Source organism: Pleurodeles waltl, chromosome 8 (genome assembly GCF_031143425.1).
Source record: "Pleurodeles waltl isolate 20211129_DDA chromosome 8, aPleWal1.hap1.20221129, whole genome shotgun sequence".
NCBI classification, from domain to species: Eukaryota; Metazoa; Chordata; class Amphibia; order Caudata; family Salamandridae; genus Pleurodeles; species Pleurodeles waltl.
In genome coordinates this window covers 427,494,759-427,509,115 of record NC_090447.1, presented here as the reverse complement: position 1 = coordinate 427,509,115, position 14,357 = coordinate 427,494,759, and positions in this window count along the sequence as shown.

Genomic DNA, 14,357 nt, shown 5'->3' with positions numbered 1-14,357 from the left:
TGTGTGTGTCATGGTGTGCAATGGGTGGGTGACCGTGTACCCCAGTGCTGGCATTCCTGTGTGTGAGCTTGTGTGATGATGGTTTTGGGGGGTGTATGGTATGTGCAGTGGGCATGCTTTAGTGATGTGTGTCCATGCGTTGTTGTTGCATGCAGGGCTTGGTGTTGGGATGTGTGGTTTGTGATATTGGTACATTTGTGAGGAGTTGGAGTGATAGGGGTGAGGGATAGGGTGGGGGTATGTGATGGCATGCAGGTAGGGTGGGGGATGTAATAGTTAAGATTTGACTTACCAGAGTCCATTCCTCCACCGACTCCTGCGAGGCCCTCAGGATGCAGAATCGCCAAGACCTGCTCCTCCCATGTTGTCAGTTCTGGGGAAGGAGGTGGGGGTCCGCCGCCAGTCCGCTGAACCGCCTGGTGGTGTCTTGAGACCACAGAACGCACCTTCCCCCGTAGGTCGTTCCACCTCTTCCTGATGTCCTCCCTATTTCTTGGGTGTTGTCCCACTGCGTTGACCCTGTCCACTATTCTTCGCCATAGCTCCATCTTCCTTGCAATGGAGGTGTGCTGCACCTGGGATCCAAATAGCTGTGGCTCTACCTGGATGATTTCCACCAACATGACCCTGAGCTACTCGTCCGAGAACCTGGGGTGTCTTTGCCATGCCATGGGGTGGTGTAGGTGATGTGTGGGGTGGTGTGTGTGGTGATAAGTGTGGTGATATGTAGTGGTGTGTTGTGTGAGGTGCGTGGAAGTTGTGTGGGTGATGGTGTTGTGTGCCTGTGGATGCTGTAGTTCTTGCTGGTGGTGTCTCTCTCTGGCCTTTTTTCGGTACTTTTTGTCGTAAGGGTTTGTGGGTGATGTGGGTGTGTGTTTTATGTTGTATTGGATGTGTGGGAGTGGTGTGTGTATGTGTTTCAGGTGTGTGTATTTTGATTTGTCCAATGTGGTAGTGTTTTGTAAATGTGTGGAATACCGCGGTTGAAAGACCGCTGCGTGGATTCGTGTGTTGTGATGGTGTGGGCGTATTTCTGTTGGCGTGACGGTGTCGGTTTTGTTTTCGCCAGTTTATCACTGACCTGTGGTGTGGCGGACTTCTGTGGGTGTCTGAATTTTGGCAGATTCCGAGATGTGGGTCATATTAGCTGTGGCGGAATTCCGCCGCGGCGGCAGCGTGTTGGCGGTTTTCTGCACGGCGGTAAGCGCTTTTACCGCCAATGTTGTAATGAGGGCCTATGTTCGTATGAAATTGACCCCTTTGTAATGTGCTTTGCTTGCCATTGGGCTGTGCCCCTGCTGTATCAAAATCTGTACAATAAATAAATAAATAAATCCATTACATCATGTCCCAAAGCGCTCCGTTTTTGAGCAGTGAAAAACACACTGAAATATGGACTTTTGGCACAAAATGAATTAGCTATATTTTTTCTAAATTTAAAAAATGAAAGCCAAATCGAAATATTTGAGGTCTTGAGTATTATGGACAAACGGTTGAATGAAGAGTGATCATACAGTAGGGCTCCTTTTTATGGAGTGTGACTAGGTCCACAAAAAAGGCTTCAATGTTTTTATATGTTTCACCCGCATTCATAGAATCAGCATTAATGAAAAATAAAGGTACATAAAGTGCTCACCTGATGCTGGAAATTCTGACAATAGGTTGGATATTTTCATGACTAGGGTTAGCTAGGGGTGGAAATACAGTTTTGCAAGAAGAGTGTACATGAAAAATGAATACAACACTAACAAACCCATTACTTTGTTGATATTCAAAAATAGTTGAGATGGTAATTCCAACAATCGAAACACTCAATGCCCGATTCACGAAGAAAAGTGATACAGTTACACCTGTAAAGGTACCTCATACACATCTATAGGTGAGTACGATACGTTATCTCTACAAACGTTGCCTCAGGATACCTGAAAGCAACATTGTCTACTGGTTTCCAAGAATACTACTCAGAATATCGTGTGACATCATCTATTTCTCCAGTGAGGAGTTATAGGCAGGGTTAAACATTAGGGGAACGCGGCCTACTGTGCAAATGCATCTTTTTCTATCTTTTTTTCTCCACGTGGAAAACATTTTTCTCTGTAGAGGAAATCCTTCTCCTACAACCTATGAAGTTTGAGGATGTTCTATTCCGCTCCTCATACTGGAATAGCAGATACCCCAGCTCCTCCTGTCAAAGATGAATTTCTAAATGCTAGCAAAGTCTTTCATTTGTGGGCATTTATAAACTCTCAAGACGATTTGTGCCTTGTCCTGTGACTTCCCACTCCTGCGTGTGGCCTACTAAAGCATCATTGAACATCATTGTAGTGTACAATTACAGAGTAGAAAAAACATTTATACCTGTCAGGCATCCTTTCGTGGATTCCCGATAGAACTGAAAAACGGGTATTTCCAACAGTAAACATAAGTTTATGGAAGTAACAGGCTTTCAGCATCAGGCCCTGAGGCATTTGCTCCTACAAGCAAAGTTTGAGTAACCCTGTTTCAAGAATGGAAAATAGGAGAGGACATCACACAATTCATGTGTAGGTCAGCAAAGTCCTAAGGAAAAAATGTTTTACTTATGGTGAAAAAAAGAAAAGCGTAAATGTCTAAATGAACATTTTTGTCTCACTCTTTTTAATAATTTATTTTGGTTCATGATTTGAGAAGCTAAGACTAGAAGTGAAATGAACCTGATTTACAAAAGTTTAATTATGTTTACTTCCAAGTGAATCCACTAGTGGAGGGGGTGTGACTTTTTGGCTAAGATGCCGCGCGCAATCTAACTGTGCTCCGTGGCGATACCCATTTATCCGTCAGTTACACGGATTTGGGGGGCCGATCAGAGGTTGCATTGGCACCCATCCGACTGCTGATCCCCCTGGAGTAGGGGGAGCGATCTGGAGGCGCAGCGGTTTTGCCTGGACTGTGGTCAGGGTGGCCGGCCCGAGAGGGGATGGGGGGCATGGCCTGCCCTGGAGACCCCGCACCACCGGACGGGAGGAGACTGGGCCCATACAGCGGATCCCCGGACCTGAGGAGACGGTGTGGCCGGAGGGCACCCAACGCGGCATTGGCCGCTGGATTGGCCCGCATGCGGAGGAACTGAGGTCGTCTGACTAAAGGTGAGTGGCTGCCCAGATCGGCTACGTGGGCACAGCCGGACGTGGCTGGGGCCCTACAGACGTCGGGTGTGCGGGACCTGCTGCATTCAGATGCCCCAGGTGCTTGGGCCGGATCCAGGAGGCAGCGCCTAAACATAAGGCAAAACGCAGTGAGGCCTTGGGCCCCCTCAGATGGTGGAGGCCCGCAGAGGTCCAGTTTACTGTCCCCTAGCGACGGGAGGGGGAGTGATGGGGACAATGCCTGCAGCGGGGCCCCGGGCTGTGGGCTGCAGCAAGTGGATGATGCTCTGTTTGACTGGCCTCCTCACCCTGCGCATTTTGGACTAGCCGGCCGGAACCTACGGTCATTGCTGTTATTGGCGCATGGTGCTGGCGAGCCCCCTGTGCAGCTGGACACTGCGTGGAAGAAGGCTGCACCTGCTGCTGTGCTTGGACAGCAACGCTGCGCATGCAAGCGGGCCCCCTATATGGTCGATACCAGAAGGGATCCCATCCCTGTGTCCTGTATCGTGGTGGGAGACCCCCCCAAAAGACACTACGGCGGGACCGGATTGTCTCCGCTCTGGAACCGGAGCTAGGCTGAAAACACCACAATCAGAGACTTTATCCCTTGATGGCAATAAGCTGGATGCGGTGCTGGAGGTGGTGGAACGTGTAGGCGCCTCTTTGGAGCAAGCTCGAACCTCGTTGGAGGGCAAAATTGACCAGGTGGCCAGTGATCTTACCCTTCTGCATGCAGACCACTGCAAACTAGCGGATAGAACCCGCACGCTGGAGGACCAGATTCAGGGCCTAATGCCCAAGACGGATTGACTGGTGGTTTTGCTGCAAGGCACGTTGGATCGGATAAGGACACTGGAACACCATGTAGACGATGCAGAGGGTCGCACCAGAAGGAATAATCTCAGAATTATAGGCTTACCGGAAGACGCAGAGAACCCAGACGCAGTTGCCTTCACTGAGTCCTGGTTTCGAGAGCTGCTGCCGGAGGGCTTGTGGACGCCCTTTTTCTCAGTTGAACGAGCCACAGAGTCCCTACCCAGGCCCGCCCACCGGGCGCTGAACCGCAACCATTCCTTCTCCGGCTTTTACATTATGCAGACAGGGATATCATACTACGAGTGTTAAGAACGCTACCTCCAATCCCAGTGCACAATAACCTGGTTATGATTTTCCCAGACTACACCATTGCTGTACAAAGAGAGCGTGCATTCTTCTTGTCAGTCAAGCGCCGACACCGCTCCCTCAAACTGGCATACTCCCTGCTCTTCCCGGCCAAATTGCGTGTAGTGGCAGACAATAAAACGCAGTTCTTCAGCACTCCGGAGGCGACATGGAACTGGTTGGAATCTTCGGGGTTAGCCAATCGGCGTGACCCTGACACACCCGAGTCGGCGACTCAGGGCCTACAACCCCGCAAACGTAAGAATCGCAAGAGGCGTGTAGCTGCTTTGGGAGAGGTGCGTCACTCTCCTGACCTGGAGCAAATTATGCAGGAACGCCGCTGTGTGTTGCAAAGCGGGGCGGCCATTAGTATTCTTTTAGCAGCCTCGGATGGAGAAGTGGACCTAACTAATTCCAACGGAGAGGAGGGTTCCTCCCTTGAGATATCCTCTGAACTCGGGTCATCCCTCCGCCCGGCGGTGACACCTCAGACAGCTGATGAACTACTCTGACTTTACCCAACCATTACGCAATTTCCTGTTTAGCAGTTGGTGGTTAAGTTACATGTTAACTGTATTACTTGAATCACTGTCGCTGATACGTCATATTTCTTAAGTTTGCATGTAACGGAGCGTGTGTTTAGCGCTGCTGAAGTTGCTGTTATGATTGGAAGGCCACAGCCCATTGGGCGTCGGGCCCCCACATAACCCCTACCCTACATGCTGTTCTCTACAGCTGTTGCTCCCTGTGCTCATGCGGGGCTGGGGTTACGCCCCGGCTACTATTACTGCATATCCACCACCTTGCATACCCCACATTCCCACTAGGGGGGTCCTTTTTCCTATAATTGTTTGTGCCACATATGCGCACTTTTTAGTTTGGGCAGACACCAGTTGTCCCCCTGCTCTAATGGTATTCAATTCCGTTACTATTGGACATGTTACTGGTCCTCAGTTGTTTCTGTTACTTTATGTATGGAGCCTATGTTTGCCCGCTTCCTCCTTGGGGCCTGGCTACTGGCCCGTTGAGATTGCCTGTCCCTGGGATTGGACCGCCGGAACACTTTTCAACCTCTGATCCACCATGAATCCCTTCAATCTCCTTACATGGAATGTGCGTGGCATACACACATCAGCGCGCAGATATTACATATACTCATATCCTAAAAGGCATTTAATACACTTGGTGTTCCTGTAGGAGACTCATCTTGCGCAACCTGAGGTTGCTAGACTGCAGAGGCGCTGGCGTGGACAGCTTTATGTGACAGGCTTCTCCTCTTATGCCACAGGGGCACTTATCTGGATTAAGCTGGGCACCCCCTTTGTAGCTGACGATTACATTGTGGATGAACAGGGGCGTTACATGCTGGTATGCGGACACCTGGCTGGCTGAGCTGTGATGATGGGGTCCATATATGCTCCGAATACAGATCAGGCCTCTTTCTTACACACGCTTTCCAACCTTTTGTCTCGCTGGAGCGACCTCCCCTGGTTGTTGGGGGGGACTTTAATTGCATCCTAGATCCCCCACTGGACCATTCCTTCCTGCCACTGCTCACTGCTCCTACAATTACTGCTGCGCAGGTGCTGCGCAGGTGCTGCGCAGGTGCTGCGCAACTGGCTTCAACACTGGCAGATGGTACATGTGTGGTGACAACGTCATCCCACTACAAGGGTCTACTCCTTCTTCTCTGCACCACACCAATTGCATGTTCGTCTTGACAGGGTGGTATGTACTACTAACTTGTATTCTGCAGTACAGTGGTCTGACTACTTGTGCCGCACTCACGCAGATCACAATCCACAGCTTCTGCAACTGGGATGGGATGCAACCTGCCCCAGCATCCCCGTCTGGCGACTTCTCCCAGAACTCGTGGAGGATGCAGCATTTAGGGCTTCATTGGACAAGGCAACCCCGAATATTTTGAACATAAGATAGGCACTGCATCCTCTGAACTAATTGAATGGGAGGCATTCAAGATCTTTATCAGAGGTCATTCCTTGGGCACACAATGGAACTTGCGGAGGTCTCTTGAGAGTGGCTTAACCAGGGTGGAGAAGTCCCTGATGGGATATGAACATAGACAGTCCCACCTCACACTGGCTCTGCAACAACTAGCAAAGGCCAGAGCAGAACGCATCTCCTTATTAGAGAGACTGCGTTGTTTAAACTATGCAGCTCATTCGGCTCACACACGTGCGTTGGCAGACTGTTCGGGCAGACTCTGGCCTGGCTTATTCGCCAGGATCAAGATTGAAGTCCTATTATTGCAATCCGTTTGGCAACCGGGAATACCCTCCATACTCCTCAGGAGATTCACTCTGCATTTACTGAACATTATCAGTCGCTTTACCGTTCTATGGTGAGAGCAGACCTAGAGGAAAGAGCTGATTTTTTTTCAGCACTTACCTTACCCAGACTGTCGGATGACCAACGTGCGGAACTGGAGATGCCCCTGACATTGCCTGAGGTGTGTGAATGTATAAGAGCACTATCAGCAGGCAAAACACCTTGCCCAGACGGTCTCCCGTCCGAGTTTTATAAGTCCTTCTCTGCAACACTTGCGTCTCACCTTCTCTGCCTTTATGAGCAGGTGCTGCAGGAGGCGGTTTTACCGGCCTCGGAGCGCGAGGCGCTGCTGAGGTCGCTCTTCAGGCCGCTAGCGATGCTCAATACTGACTACAAAATCCTGGCCAAGGTCCTGCTGGTTCGTTTGGCGCCCCTGGTTCTGCAACTGGTGCATTCAGACCAAAATGGCTTCGTGCCAGCGCAGGACCCCTCGCATAATATCCAACACCTGTTCAGAGTCATGCACTATTCAACGCGGGATTGGCCTCGAACAGGATGTCTGGTGCTTGACCTGGAGAAGGCCTTTGACTCTTTGGAATGGTCTTACCTGTTCAAGTCGCTGTGCTGATTTGGGATCGACCCATATTTCCTGCTCATGATCCAGCTGTTGTATACCCGGCCCCGATCTAGGGTTAAGGTTGGCACACTCATATCTGACCCGATAGAGGTGGGAAGACGTACTAGACAGGGCTGCCCCCTCTTCCCCTTGCTGTTTTCTCTAGGGATGGAGCCTCTGGCTGCTTGGGGCATCCCATTGGGTGATGGCCTACACATTATATATCTATATGCAGATGATCTTCTTGTGTATCTCCGAGATGTGGACAGCGTTCCTCCCGATATTGCAGTCATCCTACATCGCTTCGCGACACTCTCCGGACTGCGTGTTAATTGGGCAAAATCGTGCCTTTTCCCTTTTGATCCTGGTCTGACAGACCCGGGCTGCGAATTTCTGGAACGGATGTCCCCTGGCAACACAGGACGTTCCATTATTTGGGCATACAGATATTTCACACGGAGAGGGACCTCCACAATGGCAATCTTCACAGAGCACTGTCCTCCATCAGATGACGTTCTGGCAAACTTTACCACTCTCTGTGGCCGGCAGGATCGCCCTCAAGAAAATGGTGGTCCTTCCTAGCCTCCTGTATTACTTCTTTAATCTGCCCCACTATGTTGCGGTTGGCTTCTTCCGCGAATTGGAGCCTAGAATACAGGAGTTCATCTAGAATGAAGGCCACTGTAGAGTGGCGTTGAAAACACTTTATTTACCCATGACCCAGGGTGGCCTCTCGGTTCCAAATATGGAACATTACTACCTGGCTTCCCAGCTTCAATGGGTGGCGCGCTGGCTGGCAGGCCTTCACCTAAACGACACTGCAACCACTTCCCCTCCTTGGTCACTAACTCAGATATTGCATCTCTTTCACCCCCTTACCATGTCATGGCCCCCTGCGGAGCTGCTGTTGAACGTGGCTCATCGCTGTTACCGTAGGTCTCTGCGCCTTACCGGTGACGTTGTTCCCTGTGCACCAGCATTGGCCTTGCTGTGTATACAGCGCAGGGCAAATCTCACAACTACAGCCGAACTGGGTCCTTGGCACGTAGTTGAACTTCACACTCTGGGTGATCTCTATAGTGAGGGTGGACTGATGTGGTTTGGTGAGCTCTCGGTGGAGATGGGGGCTACCCTCAGGACAGTTCCTTTTGTACAATTCCTTGCTGAAGGTGCTATCATGCAGATGGAGGGGATATGACCTCGGAGCCCCCCAAGCACTTGCTGGTGCAATACTTACAAGTTATGGGGCAAGGTAGACACCTGATACGGTGGTTCACTGATGCACTACAGGCACTTATGTTGAATTCTCATGCTGCTTTGCGTACCACTTGGGAGGGTGATATAGCGAGTCCTTTCACTGACGCCACCTGGTCGGGAACACTCTCCAGCCATACTAATATCCCCTGTAATGCCAGATTCCACCTTTTTCAATTTTACTTATTTCACAGAGCTTATCTCACGCCAGCCCGCATTCACAAATATTTTAATCGTGTGGATGCTGCTTGCCTTGGCTGCAATTTAATTGGAGCGGATTTTCTCAAATATGTTCCGGTCTTGTCCTTCCTTAAGCACTTACAGGCATGGAGTTGCGTCATCCTTATCCAAATACACGTCACATCCACCCCTGCGAGATTACAGCTCCTGTCTCTTGGGCCTCTTTCCGAGAACCACAAAGCAAAAAGCATCCACAGGGTTCTTGGACTTAGGACTTCTGGCAGCCAAGCGCCTCATTAATAAAAGGTGGAAAGCCACCGAACCCCTATCTGTACTGGCTTGGAGGAGCTCCTTCATGGCATGGGTGGAGGCAGAGGGGGATGCACTGCGAAGCGAAGATGCTATTGGTATGTGTAGGTACCCCCTATCCACTGGTTGGGACAAAATGTTGTCACTCCTGCGTAGAGTGGAACAAGCCATGGATGCCGATGATGCAGCGCCACCCAACACTGAGCTAGTGCCAGCTTGATCATAATATATGCTGCGTCTATCACCTGATCGATTATTGGTATGCTTTCTCTCTTGGGCTCCAGATGTTTCTGTTTGCTTGAATTTGGTCCAGTGTTCTGCAGTGCCCTGAGTACAAGTGGTGGCACGTGGCTCTATTGAGTTGGGAGGCCCCCGGGCTTCAGGGTCCGGAGGGGATGGGAATGGGCTCTATGTTTTGATGTTGCACTAGTTTAATGTAATGTCTTTCATATCATTGTTGAATCTACAAATGTGTTGAGGGCTATTTGAGCAAAGGGCCCTTAATTGTACCTGAGTTGCACTGCCACTGAATTCCCCAGCGGGGTTCATAGATTGTATGTAGCCACCTTTGGCATGACTCTATTTTCCACTGCACCCTTAGGCCCATATTTATACTTTTTTAGCTCCGCATTTGCGCTGCTTTTTGATGCAAAAGTGGCGCAAACTTACAAAAACCAATTTTATTTTATAAGTTCGCGCCGCTTTTGCATCAAAAAGCAGCACAAATGTGGCACTAAAAAAGTATAAATATGGGCCTTAGTTCTGTGCCATTTTAATACAGCTATGCAAATGGTTCTCACCACTATTACTTTATTATACCGATTGAATTTCATTGCGTCCTCCCCAAGGAGTGTGAATGTATATGCTGTAAAAACACCGCCTGTATCTAACCAGTATCAATGCCAATCAATTCTGTATGGTATAAACTGGAGTTATGATAAATGGATAAAAACGAATAAAAAAGATTTAACAAAAAAAAAAAAGAGAGAATCCACTGGTGGAAATTATCCAGATTGAGCAAATTATCCTTCCACTGCATTGTGGAAGGTTATGAATTGTCACCGCTATACAATTGTAAAGGTATTAGCAAAGTAATGGCATGATTTTTCTTCTGAATGTAATTTGCTCATGTGGAAATCGTGTCGCAAAAAGATGACGGCTGTTTGTAGGTTTGTGGACAGTTCTGTGCCGGTGCATCAGGAAAAGTCGGTCAACAACGACACGCTGTCATGTTTGTGGCCATCCGCCAATTTTTGCAAGCAGGTTCCTTCCCTAGTAACAGTTGTGAATTTACGTCTGACAAAGACATTAATGAATGCATGAGTGTGGTGTGAATGGAGATAAAACACCCGCAAAATTCATGTGGCGTAGAGGAGTGTGTTTATTTTTCCAAGAAAAGGAAAATAAACAAACGTAAGCGTTCATGAACTTTAGATGATATTTCTGATCACCGAAATACACATCACTTTTTTGCGTGAATATTTGTGCACGAGTGTGTACTCGAGGGTTTCGGAGAACTCCAGGAGAACTGGAAAACGTTTTGGATTTCTTTAAAGTCGGATATTTACTCCCGACATACCCAGCCGTGTTGTGTACTTCAAAAGGCTACTGCAAATTTATAAGTACTGTTCAAAATCACATTTGTGTTTTGTGGCACCTTCGTCAAATGGCTAGCAGTGAAAGAAGGGTTTTCTGTCTGTGTAACTTCAGAATTGTATTAAATAAATGAACCCACTTCTATTTCCGGTGAATACGTTGAGGCACAGTTCTCGCGCAAGTCGCAGGCAACGTACTCTGGTTTATTTACTGATTGTGATGCCTTTTATGGCAGAGCATAGCTTTGGCTTGATTTCCCTTGTCCTGACATATTTCTGGATATAACTTAGAACACAGGAAGCAACAGTTTTTTGAATTACTCTAGAGGTGCCCTTGAAGTTTCAACAGCAGTTATTCAAGGAATGAGAAAACGATTTTCCATTGTTCAGAGGACAGTATGGAGTGAAGGTTTATGACAATAATGCTTTGTGACATTTGTTTGTTGCGTGCCAATGTGTCAAGTAGCCAAACATTTTGTGGCTGTGTGCTTCGGTCCCACTGTAAAAAAAAAACTAATTTTATCCTGGAGATAACTGACGGGCAAAGCAATCTAAAATAAATGAAGAAAATATAATGTTTAAAACAGTTTTGACATGAGAAACCCATTCCAACACGAAAGAAAAACACACGAGTTAAAGAAAGAAATATTTGTGTGTTATATAATTAGACTTAGGGATAAGCTTATTTTAGATGGTGGATCATTTCATTTAATCAGAGAGCGTTCAGATGTCTCTCAAGTCAAAGGGATTTCTAGATTACCCTGCATTCTGCCTGATCATGCAGCGACTGGCCTTCATCTCACCTTCTAAAGGAATCCCAATAATTCTTTATGAGATGCATACACAATGAGAAATTAACGCATTGTTAATATTTCCCCATGTATTTCAACATTTTCGACCAGTAAATAAAACCAGGGAATTGAGATTTCCCCATTAACTTCAAATTGGAGCACGGGCAATTTCAGGCAGGAGACAGCTAAAACAATGCAATTTGTGGCTTCCAAAATTGGGATTCTCCATCTCGAATCGGGTCTGTTGACATGTACGTTTCCCTAGACGTTCTAGCAAAACTTCCATAAATGCAATTGCCCTCAGCAAACTCGAAAACTGAGACATCCTCCTTCGTTGTTCTGCCTCTATAATGTTGCCAGCGTTAGAACAAATACATTGCCTTCCACACCAGATATGCTGACCCTATTTCACAGATCCTTGTATGAATTCCAAGTTGTTAGATCTGTCCAAGGCTTCAATCTCAACCTCGTCATCTCTTGCTACAGCTCGCTCAGTGAGTATCCTTTGTGTCTTCTGGCACTTCTTTGAGTAGTTCGAGGAGTAAGACATACTTAACACATGGACCGTCAGTAAGCCAGTATTGACCTGAGGTGGCTTTCTATTCAATATTGAAGCCGGGCACTGACATCTCAAACAAGTTCTGTGTGGGATATAAGGCAGTAGTAACTTTCAAGTGCATTAACATTACATGTTCTCCCAAAATGATTTATTATGACTCCCTTCTTCAGGTTGCTGATGTTCTGTCAAGATGTTTCCTTCAATTAGTCAGATCACCTTAAGAACAGAGAATAATAGAATATAGGTCCTAAGGTTAGTTTTCATAACGCGTCCCTTCCTAGATAATTTACTTAGACTGGTACTCGCTTTAGGCCAATGAATCTTTTGACCCTGATTGAAGACACCTTAGGACGAGACAATTAATCAACATAGCAATCAATAGATCAATAACATCATCAATATTCACTATAACAACTCAATTTAATTTGGATAATGGCGTAGATAAGACTTAAAACACACCGTGACCCTCCAGTCATGAATAACCACACAAGGTTTGTAAGAATTATGATATTTATTCCCTATTGATTACACTCTACTATCAGATTTATTAATCTCAAAACCATAAAACACATCAACACTGTTATAATGTGGCAACTTTCATCAAAGCAAAGATCATAAACATTAGAACAAAGCACGACGTCAACATGGATTAACCTTAGCAGAGTATCATTAGCGCATTATTCAACAAAGCATTGTATCAGTCATTTGTCTATTTGCGTCCGTTTAGTGAATTCCTTAACTAACCTCGAATTAGCATTATCATGTTGGGCTTCATGCAAACCAATTTAGCAACATGAATTTCGAAAACATCTATCTATGGTCTCTATCAAAGAAGCAGTTGGTACCTAGAAAGGAAAGGCAAACAGTCAATTACAATTTCATTATCATATAGTTACCCTCCGTAATGGGCCAGCATACAGACTCAGTCTTCGTCCTCAGGACATCAGTTGAATCGCCATCAGCCAGGAAACACAGCAAAGTTCATCGAGACCGGGTAACGAGGAATACCTCCCTCATGAGGAGGAAAAGTATAGAATGGGTAAGGAAAAGGTGAGGATGGTTTGAAGAGTCAAGCGGCAAAAGTCTTTAAGCAGAGTAACAAAGTGGCTGGGTAATAGCAAAAGGCATGTAATGGCTGTATCAAAAGGTGGCTCAGAATGGCATATAATGGCTGATTTCTCCTCATGTCATATGATTATGTCAAATTTGTTGTACAGTCCCCTAATTTCCAATTGGGAAAATTTTGGCGCACCATTACCTCCATCCAGTGGTTTACTTGTCGCCTCATTAACATTGTCACCTTAGAACAGTTCTCACGTAGTTTATTGGCTTCTGTAATTGACGTCTCCAACGGGTAGAAAGTCAGGTACAATTTAATGTTCTCGCGGTCCTCTCACAGTCCCAGTCAGTAGTTCCATTGTCTATACCAGTTCAGGCGACCTTGTACCTGTTGCAAGTTTACACTGTTGCATTCAGCAAGAATGTCTCCTTGAGCAAGTCGAGTCTCATGAGAAAGAATTTACTACGGTTACACACATCTTCTAACTCCTGGAAAAATACGGCTACATGTCCTTCAGAAAGTCAGCACATTGCACGTTAGAAAAACACAGCTAGGCCCAGACTCATGCTAACTAAGGCCTAATAATTAATTAGCAAAACCTTAACATATAACTCTTAATACTAATACAAATCATACATTAGTATATTAATATTTCATTATAAGTCAGTTTCATCTACCCTCATATACATTGGTGGCCACTCGCCATGGGCACATTTCAAACACACGTTTAGTAAAAGCACATTAATAAATTTTCTATGCAGCATCATTATGCACTAATTCGCAACCATTTCATTTAAATTTTTGATTCTAAAACTACACTCCAACAATCCCTTCTCTGATGACACTTGTCATCACACAAATCCACTCTTTAATTTTCTTTCATTTGTTAATTTCCCTCATTTCAATTTCTTCCTTTCTTTTTGCCTTTTCATATTTTGCTCTGAAAATGTTCTCCCTTTTCTTGTCTTCCCTCCTTTCTTTAAATTTTGCCCATTTTGTTTTAACCCTTTTACTGCATTTACTTAATAACCATGGTCTGAATAAGCAAGCCAAGATAATTACTATTCCCTGTACTAATTTTCCTAAAAACCCATGCCAAAGACCACTAAACCAACTTCCCACACGCGTAAATCCCTCTCCAACCTTTTCCCAGACTTGTCAGAGTCACCAGATCCTCAGGGTCTGTGCACGTGCCCAACACGTCCACCACTGAACAGCTCCAAGACTCTGATAGATAAATCACAGAGACTGAGAGAGTCCAAGAGGGGAAGAGGGGATTAGGAAGGGAACAGCTGGGAAGGAGACCTGTAGTAAGAAAAAGGTTAGAACACACAATATGAAAATTATATCTCCTGAAATCAATACTAGACTATGATTCTAAGCCTAGTCACTCTGAAAACATGAACAATCTAAGA